The 13,352-nt window shown below is 52.2% G+C and overlaps 1 protein-coding gene across 1 annotated transcript in view; it reads left to right on the top strand.

Moving 5' to 3' along the window:
- The first annotated feature begins 11,443 nt into the window (after positions 1 to 11,443).
- LOC149429321 (putative proline--tRNA ligase, mitochondrial) overlaps positions 11,444 to 13,352 on the top strand; it is a 38,606-nt gene continuing 36,697 nt past the window's right edge. Inside the window, exon 1 of the mRNA XM_089666544.1 lies at positions 11,444 to 11,549. The gene's annotated coding sequence lies outside the window, so the exon portion shown is untranslated. The remainder of the gene's footprint in view (positions 11,550 to 13,352) is intronic.

A 13,352-nucleotide genomic window follows, 5' to 3' on the forward strand; every position in this document is an offset into this window, starting at 1 on the left:
ATATACCGTCATTTGTAAACGCTATAACTTTCACGTAAACCAATTAATTTACACGTATTGGGATTTTTTTTTTTAGCAAAGACATGTCGCAGAATTCATTTTGGTCTAAATTTATGATGAAATTTGATTTTTACATTTCTTTACTGGACATGTTTTAGAGCAAAAAGTCCAAAATATTGTTTTTTTTCTCAAAATTGTCAGCCTATTTTTTTATAGCGCAAACAATAAAAAAACGCACAGGCAATCAAATACCACCAAAAGAAAGCTCAATTTGTGGGGAAAAAAGGACGTAAATTTTATTTTGGTGCAGCATTGCATGATTGCACAATTGTTAGTTAAAGTAACGCAGTGCCATAACACAATCCACTTCTGTAACCACTTCCTGACCAACCTATAGCAGAAATAAATTACATATATATATGTGATTCTCACTGCCATGGTTTTCACACCCCTCCCAGATAGCGTCAGATTGCCCCTCAGTACACCAGTAATCACATTTAACCCCTTGATTGCCAGGAACACGCTCATACACAATAAACCTCCATTGCTAGTATAGTGTCTGAACGGATCAATATCTTTGATCAGATCAGCACTATACCAGCGTTCACATTAGTATTGTGTCCCCAAGAATGCAGCGTTAGCGGGATCAGCCGCGGCACCTTGCAGCACCTGCGTTTAGCCTCTACTCTTACCCCCCTTCTCCCCCAGCAAGTGCAATGTCAGTAGGTCACTGTCTCTTGATACATTGCACACAAAACAGCAGTGTTCGCAGAATCAGGCCTGATCTCTGCTGGCACTTGCCGGTAAATTTTGATGACCCATTACGGTTTCCGAATTTACATTTTTTTTGGGCCTAACCCTCAACATGGGCATTAATAAAAAAATTAATTGTGGTTGTATTGGTCCACAGACCCGATTCATCATATGCCCGTGTTCTCTGCTGCCATAGCCATACATAGATATGAGAATATAATGTGTTTTATGCATTTCAATGACAATACACTCTGTCATCCTCGAGGTGACCCTGAATTTGACCGGCTCCACAAAATTATGCCCTTCGTAAATCACCTTAACCAAAAATTTGCAGATGTCTATACTACCCAGCAAAACATCTGCGTTGATGAGTCCCTGATTAATTTTTCTGGCCGCCGTGCATTCCAACAATTTCTCCCCAGCAAGCGTGCCAGTAATGGGGTCAAGATGTAGAAGACCTGTGAGAGGGCAACAGGCTATACTTATAAGTTTTGGATTTATTAGGGAAAAGCACCCTTGCCCTCCCACGCGTGCACACCTGTGTGCACGAGCATTGACCCTGTGCCAGTATGTAGACACCATGCATGTGAGGTTTCGCCGTGAACGTCAGATCAAGGGCAGTAATTCTAACACTAGACCTCCTCTGTAAATCTAAAATGGTAGCTTGTAAAGGCTTTTAAAATGTTGCCTATGGATATTAAAAACGTATGCAGTTTGTTGCCATTGCGCGGCACATGTACAGTTTTAAATAATGTCATGTTTGGTATCTATTTACTTGGCATACCATCATCTTTTATATTTTACCAAATAATTGGCCAATATATTGTGTTTTTGTGCATTAAAAGTAAAAAAAAGTGTATTTTTAAAAAATTTGCTTTTGAAAAATTGCTGCGAGAGTACTATGTGACATAAAAAATTGCAGCAAACAAGAGATCCCTGTGCTCAAATCCCAACAGCTAGTGCATGTATTTATCCATCAGGTGCTAAAGCTGTGTAACCAGCATGTATTGCAATATGTGTGAACTAAATATCCCTATTTATTGCATAGATTGCTTGAAAGGGTATATACCAGTGTGCAGAGGGTCCTTCAGAATTTCTAGTATAAAAATTGCAGCACCCACCATTTTATTCACTAGGGTGTCTGCTTTAAAAAAATATATAATGTTTGGGGGTTTTGATTAATTTCCTAGCAAAAATTCAGATTATTTCATGTGAACAAAAAGTGTCAGAAAAGGCTTGATCTTCAGGTGGTTAGAAGAGTGAGTGATGTGTGGCCTTTTTGGAAAGTAGACACCTCAATCTATTTGCTGAGAGGCATGTTGACTCAATAGATGAATTTATTTTTTTACCACAAGTTTTTGGAAAATGACAAAATAAAAGTTTTATTTTTTTTTTACACAAAATTGTCATTCAAATGATTTACTGCTCACACATGCCATGAATAAATGTGGAATCACCCCCCAAAATACATTCTGCTACTTCTCCCGAGTATTGGAGTACCACATGTGAGAAACATCTTGACAGTCTAGCCAAGTACAGGACCCCAAAATCCAATAAGCACCTTCAGGTTTTCAAAGGGCTTTATTTCCTCAGTACACTTCCTGACTACCTATCACAGTTTCGGAGGCCCTGAAATGCCAGGATAGCACCAAGGTGATCAAATACCACCGAAAGAAAGCTCTATTTGTGTAAAAAAAAAAAAGGATGTAAATTTTGTTGGGCTGCAGCATGGCATGACCACGCAGTTATCAGTTGAATTAGTGCAGCGCCGAATAGAAAAAAGAGGCCTGGTCATTAAAGGGGTTAAATCCTCTGGAGGGCAAGTGGTTAACATGATGAAGTGTGAATGGATCCTAATGTGAATGAGAGGCTCAGGCAGATGGCTGCGACGGTATTCTAGACTGGATATATGGGATGTTGGGCTCTTCTTCTCTGAGCTCCAGTACAGCATCCTTTCTGTCTTCATGGTAACAGCACAAGCCAAAAGTGGAGGGGCACAGCTACCCCGGTGTCCCTGAAGCTAAGGGGTCATGTACATGGGGCGTTTGCAAAACTCTTTTGAATGATGGAAACTGACTGCTGGAAAACGTAGGTTAAAAAACATCAGTTTTGCTGCATTTGCATAACGCATTTAGCTGCATTTATGCACGTTTGCATTTAGAAGCTTTTTAAAAGATAACCTCAGGAGACGTACCCAAATGCCCAGAATGCACTGAAAAATAGTAAATTCACTAAAGAAGGCTATTAAAATACTGCAGGAGTTATTTTATCAAGTCATGTGGTATTTTAGTAGTGAAAAGCATGCATTAATGTTTCAGCTGTCAGCGGGATTCCCACTTGCAACTGAATGTAAAAAGAAAGAATTGCCGGCAATTAAAAAATAATTAAAAAAACAGCGTTGGGTCCCCCCTCCAGTCCATACCAAGCCCTTCAAGTCTGGTATGGATCTTGAGGGGAAGCCCAAAGCCAAAATGAAAACAAAAAAAATGGCGTGCGGCTCCCCCCAAAATCCATACCAGACCAGACCATTATCCGAGCATGCAACCCGGCAGGTCAGGAGAGGGGCCGAACCATACCAGGCCACATGCCCTCAACATGTTGATGGGAACAAGGGCCTCTTCCCCACAACCCTGGCCAGTGGTTGTGGGGGTCTGCGGGTGGGGGACTTATCAGAATCTGGAAGTCCCCTTTAGCAAGGAGGTCCCCAGATCCCGCCCCCCCCCCACATGAATGAGTATGGGGTACATGGTACCGCTACCCATTCACAAAAAAAAAGCTGTAGTGTGGGAAAAAAGGAGTCATTCTTTGACAAGCCCTTTAATAAAAGAATGTTCCCCGAAGTAGATCCAACGTCATTCACGTGGGGGGCAGGATCTGGGGGCTAAAGGGTGCTTCCATATTCCGATAAGCCCCCCGCCCGCAGACCCCCACAACCACCGGCCAGGGTTGTGGAGAAGAGGCCCTTGTCCCCATCAACAAAACACCCCCCATGTTGAGGGAATGTGGCCTGGTATGGGTTGGGAGGGGAGGCACTCGCATTCACTCGCCCCCTCACCCTTTCCTGACCTGCCGGGCTGCATGCTCGGATAAGGGTCTGGTATGGATTTTGGGGGGGAACCCACACCATTTTTTTTTTTTGCGTGGGACTTCCCCTTAAAATTCATACCAGACCCGAAGGGCTTGGTGTGCACAGGACGGGGGACCCCACGCCGGTTTTTTTAATTATTTTTTAATTGCCGGCAATTCTTTCTTACATTCAGCTGTCAGTGGGAATCCCGCTAACAGCTGAAACGTGATGCATGCTTTTCACTACTAAAATACCGCATGACTTGATAAAATAACTCCTGCGGTATTTTAGTAGTCCTTTTTAGTGGATTCAAATTTGTTTTGAAAAAAAAATGCTATGCGGTCTCCTACCGCATACTCAGATGCGGTAGGATACCGCTTAGTGCATTGTGCCCTGGATATGGACCTGTCAAAAAATGCTTTTAAATGCAGTTAGCCACGTTTACAAGCGTTTGAAACGCTAATAAAATCTACTCCTGAACGCAAGTTTGCTGCATTTAAAAAAGCGACTGTAAACTCAACTGTCTGTAAAAGACATAGTGTACATGGAACAGAAGCGTAGGCAGGACAGAATGCACAAAGAAGATGGTAAACACACAAAGCTTTATTGAACTATGAAAGGCACTCAATCAGAACAGTTCATGGCACTCCACAACATACGGCTTGTACGGACACTCACGGTAAGCGGGCTCACGGGGACTCAGCGGGACTTTCAGCACAGCTCCCACACAGCTCTCTAGGGACAACATCTGGCTCATGGGGACTCAGCGGGACTTTGGCTAGGGGTCTGACCTCAGCATAGCTTCCACATAGCTTTCTAGGGACAACATCAGGCTCACGGGGACTCAGCGGGATGTTGGCTATGGGGTCTGGCCTCAGCACAGCTCCCACACAGCTTTCTAGGGACAACATCCGGCTCCCGGGGACTCAGCAGGACCTTGGCTGTGGGGTCAGCACAGCTCCCACACAGCTTTCTAGGGACAACATCAGGCTCACAGGGGCTCAGCAGAACCTTGGCTATGGGGTCTGGCCTCAGCAGAGCTCCCACACAGCTTTCTGGGGACAACATAAGGCTCACGGGGACTCAGCAGGACATTGGCTGTGGGGTCTGACGTCAGCACAGCTCCAACACAGCTTTCTAGGGACAACATCAGGCTCACGGGGATTCAGCGGGACCTTGGCTGTGGGGTCTGACCTCAGCACAGCTCCAACACAGCTTTCTAGGGACAACATCAGGCTCACGGGGACTCTGCGGAACTCCAGGGGCATATCAACGCTGGGCCCAAGCCCAGGATCCGCCATCCTCCCTGGTCTTGAGCAGAGCACTTTAGCCCCAGGCTTCTCGGGCCTTCCTGGAGCTCACCAGCACAACCTCTCTCAGGAAAAGACTCACTGCTGGTGGTGCTGATGGGCTCACCTGCCGTGTGGGCTGCAGTATCAGTTCTCACCAGCAGGTGCTTTTCAGCAGCCAGGATCTCACTCCTGCAATCAAGCCATCACCTGAGGCTGATTGCAAGAGGTGTATTTAAGCAGTACCAGGCCTGCAATCAGTGCCTTGGTGTTTTCCCATGAGCCCTGAACCTGTATCCTGTCTTCTACCTGCTTGACTCTCCTGCTCGATTCTGACCACAACTGTACTCTGCTCTGCTCCTGACTTTGGCTTTTCCTACTGATTCTGTACCACGCTGCCCGCCTGTTGATGACCTAGCTCTCCTTTTTGACTGTCTGTTTGCCTGCCCCTCTGTGCCATATCTGCCCGATTGTTCCTGACCCGGCCTGCCTGACCACTCCACCTCTCCAGCCCTGACTACGCCTGTGTTCTTGAACATATTGATATTAGTTGAAGGTTTGGTTTTTGTTTGCACTGTGCGTTTTTGTATATTTGTGCAGCTCTTAAAAAATTATATTATTATTACATCATTCCTGAAGCCTGCTGTTCCCTGTGTCAGTCCACACATCTCTGGTCATACCCGGATCCCTTACAGGGGCCCTCACAACGACCAGCTTTCCAGGAACAGCAGCGATTAGCAGGAAGGGGCCCTCAAAGCGGCCAACTTTCCAGGGACAGCACCGATCAGTAGACAGGGACCCTCGCAGCGGCCAGCTTTCCAGGGACAGCAGCGGTCAGTAGACAGGGACCCTCGCAGTGGCCAGCTTTCCAGGGCCTGCAGCGATTAGTAGACAGGGGCCCTCACAGCGGCCAGCTTGCCAGGGACAGCAGCGGGAGTCCTGGCTGTGGGGTCTGGCCTCAGCGCAGACCCCACACAGCACTTCTCCCGAGCGCAGGGGATCAACACAGGCTTGCAGGTGCTCAACAGGGTCTTGGCTGTGGGGTCTGGCCTCAGCACAGACCCCGCACAGCACCCTGTCCCGAGGGGGGATCGAGCATACACGCACCGCGTTGCCGGGGCGATAAGGCACGCCCCCTTGACACGGGCCACGCTATCGAGAGCGCAGCCTTTGTCTCTGGCATGAGACATGGGTACGGATAGTTGGCACTGACTGGCAGCACTGCTGGGCATTGACTGGTGCAATTGCTGGGCACTGACTGGCAGCACAGACTGATGGCACTGCGAGGCTGCACTGATAGGCACAGGTAGGTGGCTCTGCTGGGCACAGGTAGGTGGCACTGCTAGGCAAAACTAGTGGTTGGCACTGCTGGGCACTGATCATCAGGGCACTGATCATCACTGCCCTGATGATCGTTGCCGATCCCTGCTCTGACAACTGCCAGTTCTCGGCAGTACTTTCCTCATGCTCTGACAGTGTGAGGAAAGTGCAGCCGAGAACCTGTAGCGGCAAGATCTGTCTCCCATGAAGATCTGTCTCCCATGAAGCGACTGCGCATGTCCCGGTTTTAGGCATAAGAAGCCGATCGCGGTCTGTAGCACGGAGCTGCCACAGTTAACCCCTTTTAGGCTGGATTACACTTACACGCACCGCTGAGTCTGATCCCTCGGATCACTAGGAGCCGACGATGCTCCCGCAAGATGGTTCTAAGCTGCGTATTGGGGAGCATCAAGGATCGGAGAGAGGACAGTTACATAGGGGAGGGGGATTGTGACATGGGAAGTAAAGTCACATGTGGGGAGGACAGTGACATGGGGGGGTGACATGTGGGGGGATCAGTGACATGTGGGGGCCATAACATGTGTGGGGGGGCCGTGACATGGGGGGGCATGACATGCGGAGGACAGTGACATGTGGGGGGCCAGTGACATGGGGGGGTGAATGACATGGGGAGGACAGTGACATGTGGGGGGAGGACGGGGGGGGCGTGACATGGGGAGGACAGTGACGTGGGGGGAGGACAGGGGGGGCGTGACATGGGGAGGACAGTGACATGTGGGGGGAGGACAGGGGGGGCGTGACATGGGAAGGAAAGTGACATGGGGAGGACAGTGACATTTGGTGGGGTCAGTGACATGGGGAGGACAGTGCCACATGGTGGGGTCAGTGACATGGGGAGGACAGTGATGTGGTGGGGTCAGTGACATGGGGAGGACAGTGACATGTGGGGGGGTCAGTGACATGGGGAGGACAGTGACATGGGGAGGACAGTGACATTTGGGGGGGGTAAGTGACATGGGGAGGCAGTGGCATGGGGGAGTACATTGAAATTGGGGGGGCAGTGACATGGGGAGGACAGTGGCATTGGTGGGGGCCATGGCATGGAGAGGACAGTGACTTGTGGGGGTCAGTGACATGGGGGTGGGGCAGTGACAAGGGGGGAGCATGACATGCGGAGGGCAGTGACATGTGGGGGGGCAGTGACATGAGGGGGGGAATGACAAGGGGAGGACAGTGACATGTAGGGGGAGGATGGGGGGCGTGACATGGGAAGGACAGTGACATGTGGGGGGAGGACAGGGGGGCATGACATGGGGAGGACAGTGACATGTGGTGGGGTCAGTGACATGGGAGGAGAGTGACACGAGAGGGGGAAGTGACATGGGGAAGACAGTGACATGTGGGGGGGGTCAGTGACATGGGGGGGCCGTGACATGGGGAGGACAGTGACATGTGGGGGGTCAGTGACATGGGGAGACAGTGACATGGGGGACATTGACCTGGGGGGGCTGACATGGGGAGGACAGTGACATGAGGGGGGGCACTGATATGGGGAGGACAGTGACATTGGGGGGGGGGGCAGTGACATGGGGGAGGTCAGTGACATGAGGGGGGCGCTGACATGGAGAGGACAGTGACATGAAGGGGGCAGTGACATGGGGGGCCTCACATGGGGAGGACAGTGACATTTGAGAGGCAGTGACATGGGGAGGACAGTGACATTGGGGGGGGCAGTGAAATGGGGGAGGTCAGTGACATGAGGGGGATACTGACATGGAGAGGACAGTGACATGAAGGGGGCAGTAACATGGGGGGCCTCACATGGGGAGGACAGTGACATTTGAGAGGCAGTGACATGGGGAGGACAGTGACATTGGGGGGGACAGTGGGGCATTGGTGGAGGCCATGACATGGAGAGGACAGTGACATGAAGGGGGGCAGTGACTTTGGGGGCCTCACATGGGGAGGACAGTGACATTTGAGGAGTAGTGACATGGGGAGGACAGTGATATTGTGGAGGACAGTGACATGGGGAGGGGGCAGTGACATGGGGAGGACAGTGACATTGGGGGGACAGTGATATGGGGAGGACAGTGGCATTGGGGTGGGCCATGACTGGGGGAGGTCAGTGACATTGGGGGGCAGTGACATGGGGAGGACAGTGACATGGGGGGGCATGACATGGGGAGGACAGTGACATGGGGGGCACTGACATGGGGAGGACAGTGACATGGGGAGGACAGTGACATGTGGGGCGAGGACAGGGGGGGGGCATGACATGGGGAGGAAACTGACATGGGGAGGACAGTGACATTTGGTGGGGTCAGTGACATGGGGAGGACAGTGACATGTGGGGGGGGGGTCAGTGACATGGGGAGGACAGTGACATTTGGGGGGGTAAGTGACATGGGGGGCAGTGGCATGGGGAGTACATTGAAATTGGGGGGGCAGTGACATGGGGAGGACAGTGGCATTGGTGGGGGCCATGACATGGAGAGGACAGTGACTTGGGGGGTAAGTGACATGGCGGGGCCATAACATGGGGGTGGGGCAGTGACATGGGGGGAGCATGACATGCGGAGGGCAGTGACATGTGGGGTGCAAGTGATATGAGAGGGGAAAAAAGACAAGGGGAGGACAGTGACATGTGGGGGGAGGATGGGGGGCGTGACATGGAGAGGACAGTGACATGAAGGGGGCAGTGACATGGGGGGCATGACATGGGGAGGACAGTGACATTTGAGAGGCAGTGACATGGGGAGGACAGTGACATTGGGGGGGGCAGTAACATGGGGAAGACAGTGACATTGGGGGGACAGTGGGGCATTGGTGGGGGCCATGACATGGAGAGGACAGTGACATGAAGGGGGGCAGTGACTTTGGGGGCCTCACATGGGGAGGACAGTGACATTTGGGGAGTAGTGACATGGGGAGGACAGTGATATTGTGGAGGACAGTGACATGGGGAGGGGGCAGTGACATGGGGAGGACAGTGACATTGGGGGGACAGTGATATGGGGAGGACAGTGGCATTGGGGTGGGCCGTGAAATGGAGGACAGTGACATGGGGGGGCACTGACATGGGGGAGGTCAGTGACATTGGGAGCGCAGTGACATGGGGAGGACAGTGACATTTGGGGAGTAGTGACATGGGGAGGACAGTGATATTGTGGAGGACAGTGACATGGGGGGGCAATGACATGGGGAGGACAGTGATATGGGGAGGACAGTAGCATTGGGGTGGGCCATGACTGGGGGAGGACAGTGACATTGGGGGGGGGCAGTGATATGGGGAGAACAGTGGCATTGGGGTTGGCCATGACATGGGGGGGCACTGACATGGGGAGGACAGTGACATGGGGGGGGGCATGACATGGGGAGGACAGTGACATGTGGGGGGGCAGTGACATTGGAGGGGGGACATGACATGGGGAGGACAGTGACATGGGGGGCACTGACATAGGGAGGACAGTGACATGGGGAGGACAGTAACGTGAGGGGGGAGCAGTGACATGAAGAGGACAGTGACATGAGTGGGGGCACTGACATGGAGAGTACAGTGACATAAAGGGGGCAGTGACATGGGGGGCCTCACATGGGGAGGACAGTAACATTTGGGGGGCAGTGACATGGGGAGGACAGTGACATTGGGGGGGCAGTGACCTGTCATACCCCCACATGTCACTGCACCCCCACATGTTATGCCCCCCTATGTCATTGAACCCCCCCACATCAGTGGCCTCCCCATGTCACGGCCCCCCTATGTCACTGACCCCCCGCACATGTCACTGTCCTCCCCATGTCACGGCCCCCCTATGTCACTGACCCCCCGCACATGTCACTGTCCTCCCCATGTCACTTCCCACTCTCGTGTCACTGTCCTCCCCATATCACTTTCCTCCTCATGTCACGCCCCCCTCTCCTCCCCCCACATGTCACTGTCCACCCCATGTCATTCCCCCCTCACGTTACTGCCCCCCCCCACATGTCACTGTCGTCCACATGTCATGCCCACCCATGTCACTGCCCCACCCCCATGTTATGGCCCCCCATGTCACTGACCCCCCCCCCCCACATGTCATTGTCCTCTCCATGTCATCGCTCCCACCAATGCCACTGTCCTCCCCATGTCACTGTCCCCCCAATGTCAATGCACTCCCCATGCCTCTGCCTCCCCCCCCAAGTGGTCTTAATTGGGTCGTGTAGCGCCCCCGCGGGCCGTGGCGGAGTATAATGAGGGTGGGGGAGGGGAGAGTGGTCTGAATTGGGTCGTGTGGCGCCACCACGGGCTGTGGCGGAGTATAATGAGGGTGGGGGAGGGGAGAGTGGTCTGAATTGGGTCGTGTGGCGCCACCACGGGCTGTGGCGGAGTATAATGAGGGTATAATGAGAGTACTCTGAATTGGGTCGTTTAGCACGCTCACATACCGTGGCAACATAAAACATATGGTGAGGAGAGACATCCTAGGCCCCTCTCTACCAGGTTCCTTATGCTGACATATGCCACACCACCCAATGGGCAGGATCAGACTGGGAGGGCGAACCTGGCTAGCCGCACTCCTCAATTTTATACATGTGGTGATTGGCTTTTTGCTCAAGACCCCTCAGCAGACAGAGTAGACAGAATGACCCCCCACATCTGCAAGTGGGAATGACATATGTACGGAACCTAGTAGAGACTCTCTCCTCACCTTTATTCTATAGTGTTCCGACTCTTTATATAGTGCTCCACAATCTGTAAGGTTCAGGTCACGGAGAGCTGAGAGCCCATCAATCTCATTCCCTTTATTCCTAGACATGTCTGCTCTGATGTATGTGTAGATGTATACCTCCTACACCGAATACCATACTCATACATGACACACAACCGCTCAGCCTTCACCCCCGGATCATACACCGGCATACCCACAATCCTCTGCGACATTTATGTAAATGAGATGGGCGGGGACTACCAATCAGAAAACGGGGGCGTGGCAGCAGTGCATGGGGGCGGTGCGGCAAAGCCTTAGGGCGGCATCCCTATGTCCTCCCATTGAACATTTTAGGGGGCGTGGCTTTCAGCTCCATAAACGGATGTGATAGGCTGCCCTCCTTTCTACTTCCCGGTCACCTCGGTTTCCACCATGGCGGCGCTCAGGCACCTGTTTGCAGTGGCAGAGGTGAGTATCCCCATGTCACTGTTTTCTGCAGAAGTAGCCGATCGCCATCCATAGCACAGAACTGCCACAGTTAACCCCTTTTAGGCTGCACTGCTGAGTACACGCACCGCTGAAGCTGATGCCGCAGATCAATAGCCGACGCTCGCTCGGAGACACATCTTCATTGGGACTCATCTTGCCGCTACGCCAGCAATTGCATTTCCCTGTAATCAGTGCTATAAACAAAGAAGACCGTCAATTTTGGGGAAATTTTTTTTTGACTTTTTGCTATAAAATACATTCAATAAAAAAAATGTAAAAAGTCAAATTTCATACATTTAGGCCAAAAAATATTCTGCTGCATGTGTTTTGCTATAAAATCCCACTAGGTGTAAATGTATTGGTTTACATGAAAGTTATAGCAAATGGCAGTACAGATACTGGAATTATTATTATTTTTTTATACTAGTAATTGCAGCGATCAGCAACTTCTAGCGGAACTGCGGTGGGCATTCTGACGCTGGGTGGGAGCTAATGGCCACTGACAAACCCAGAGATACCAACACTGTGATCGGTGGTAATAAAAAGCGCTGACATTGTGATAATGACACTGGGCAGGAAGGGGCTAACATCTGGGCCAATCAGTTGTATCCTGTTGCTCCTGCACTGTGCTGTTTCACTAGGGGAACATGCTTCATGTCCATGCTGACAGGAGAAAGATCTATGTTGTTTACACACAGATCTCTCCCCTCTCACCTTTAGCGGTGATCACCAAGTGCCAGCCGGGACCCAGTGAATGGCAGCGCGGGTAGGATGGTGTGTGCGTTCTCTACCCAAGGCATGAGCGTGCAGGCATCGCACAGACCCCTCTTGGGGCCTGAGGGGGCAGGCATCGCACAGACCCCTCTCTGGGCCAGTGGGTGCCGTCATCGCACAGACCCCTCTTGGGGCCTGAGCGTGCGGGCGTCGCACAGACCCCACTCGGGGCCTGAGAGTGCAGGCATCGCACAGACCCCTCTCGGGGCCAGTGGGTGCCGTCATCGCACAGACCCCTCTCGGGGCCTGAGCGTGCAGGCATCGCACAGAGCTCTCTCGGGACCCTTCTTTTGGTCTGAGGGTGCAGGCATCCGGGACCCTTCTTTGAGTCTGAAGGTGTAGGCATTGGGACCCTTCTTTGGGTCTGAGAGGGCAGGCATCGGGACCCTTCTTTGTGTCTTAGAGTGCAGGCATTGGGACCCTTCTAGTGGTCTGAGGGTGCAGGCCTAGGGACCCTTCTAGTGGTCTGAGGGTGCAGGCATCGGGACCCCTCTAGGGTTCTGGGGGTACAGGCATCGGGACCAACATTGGGTCTGAGGATGCAGGTATTGGGACCCTTCTTTGGGTCTGATTTTGCAGGCATCGGGTCCCTTCTTTGGCTCTTAGGGTGCATATATCGGGACCCTTCTTTGGGTCTTATGGTGCAGGCATCTGGACCCATGTGGGGTCTGAGGATGCTGGCTTCGGGACCCTTCTTTGGGTCTGAGGGTGCAGGCTTCGGGATCCTTCTTTGGGTCTGAGGGTGCAGGCATCGAGACCCTTCTAGGGGTCTGAGGGTGCAGGCATCAGAACCCTTCTAGGGGTCTGAGGGTGCAGGCATCGGGATCCACGTACGGTCTGAGGGTGCTGGCATTGGGACCCTTCTAGAACTCTAAGGGTGCAGGCATTGGGACTCTTCTAGGGGTCTTAGGGTGCAGGCATCGGATCTTAGGTAGGGTCTGGGGGTGTAGGCATCGGGACCCTACTAGGGGTCTGAGGGTGTAGGCATCGGGACCCAAGAGGAGTCTG

This window comes from Staurois parvus, unplaced genomic scaffold, assembly GCF_062004578.1.
Source record: "Staurois parvus isolate SC_StPar_1 unplaced genomic scaffold, SC_StPar_1.0 ptg002753l, whole genome shotgun sequence".
In the NCBI taxonomy this organism is placed as follows: domain Eukaryota; kingdom Metazoa; phylum Chordata; class Amphibia; order Anura; family Ranidae; genus Staurois; species Staurois parvus.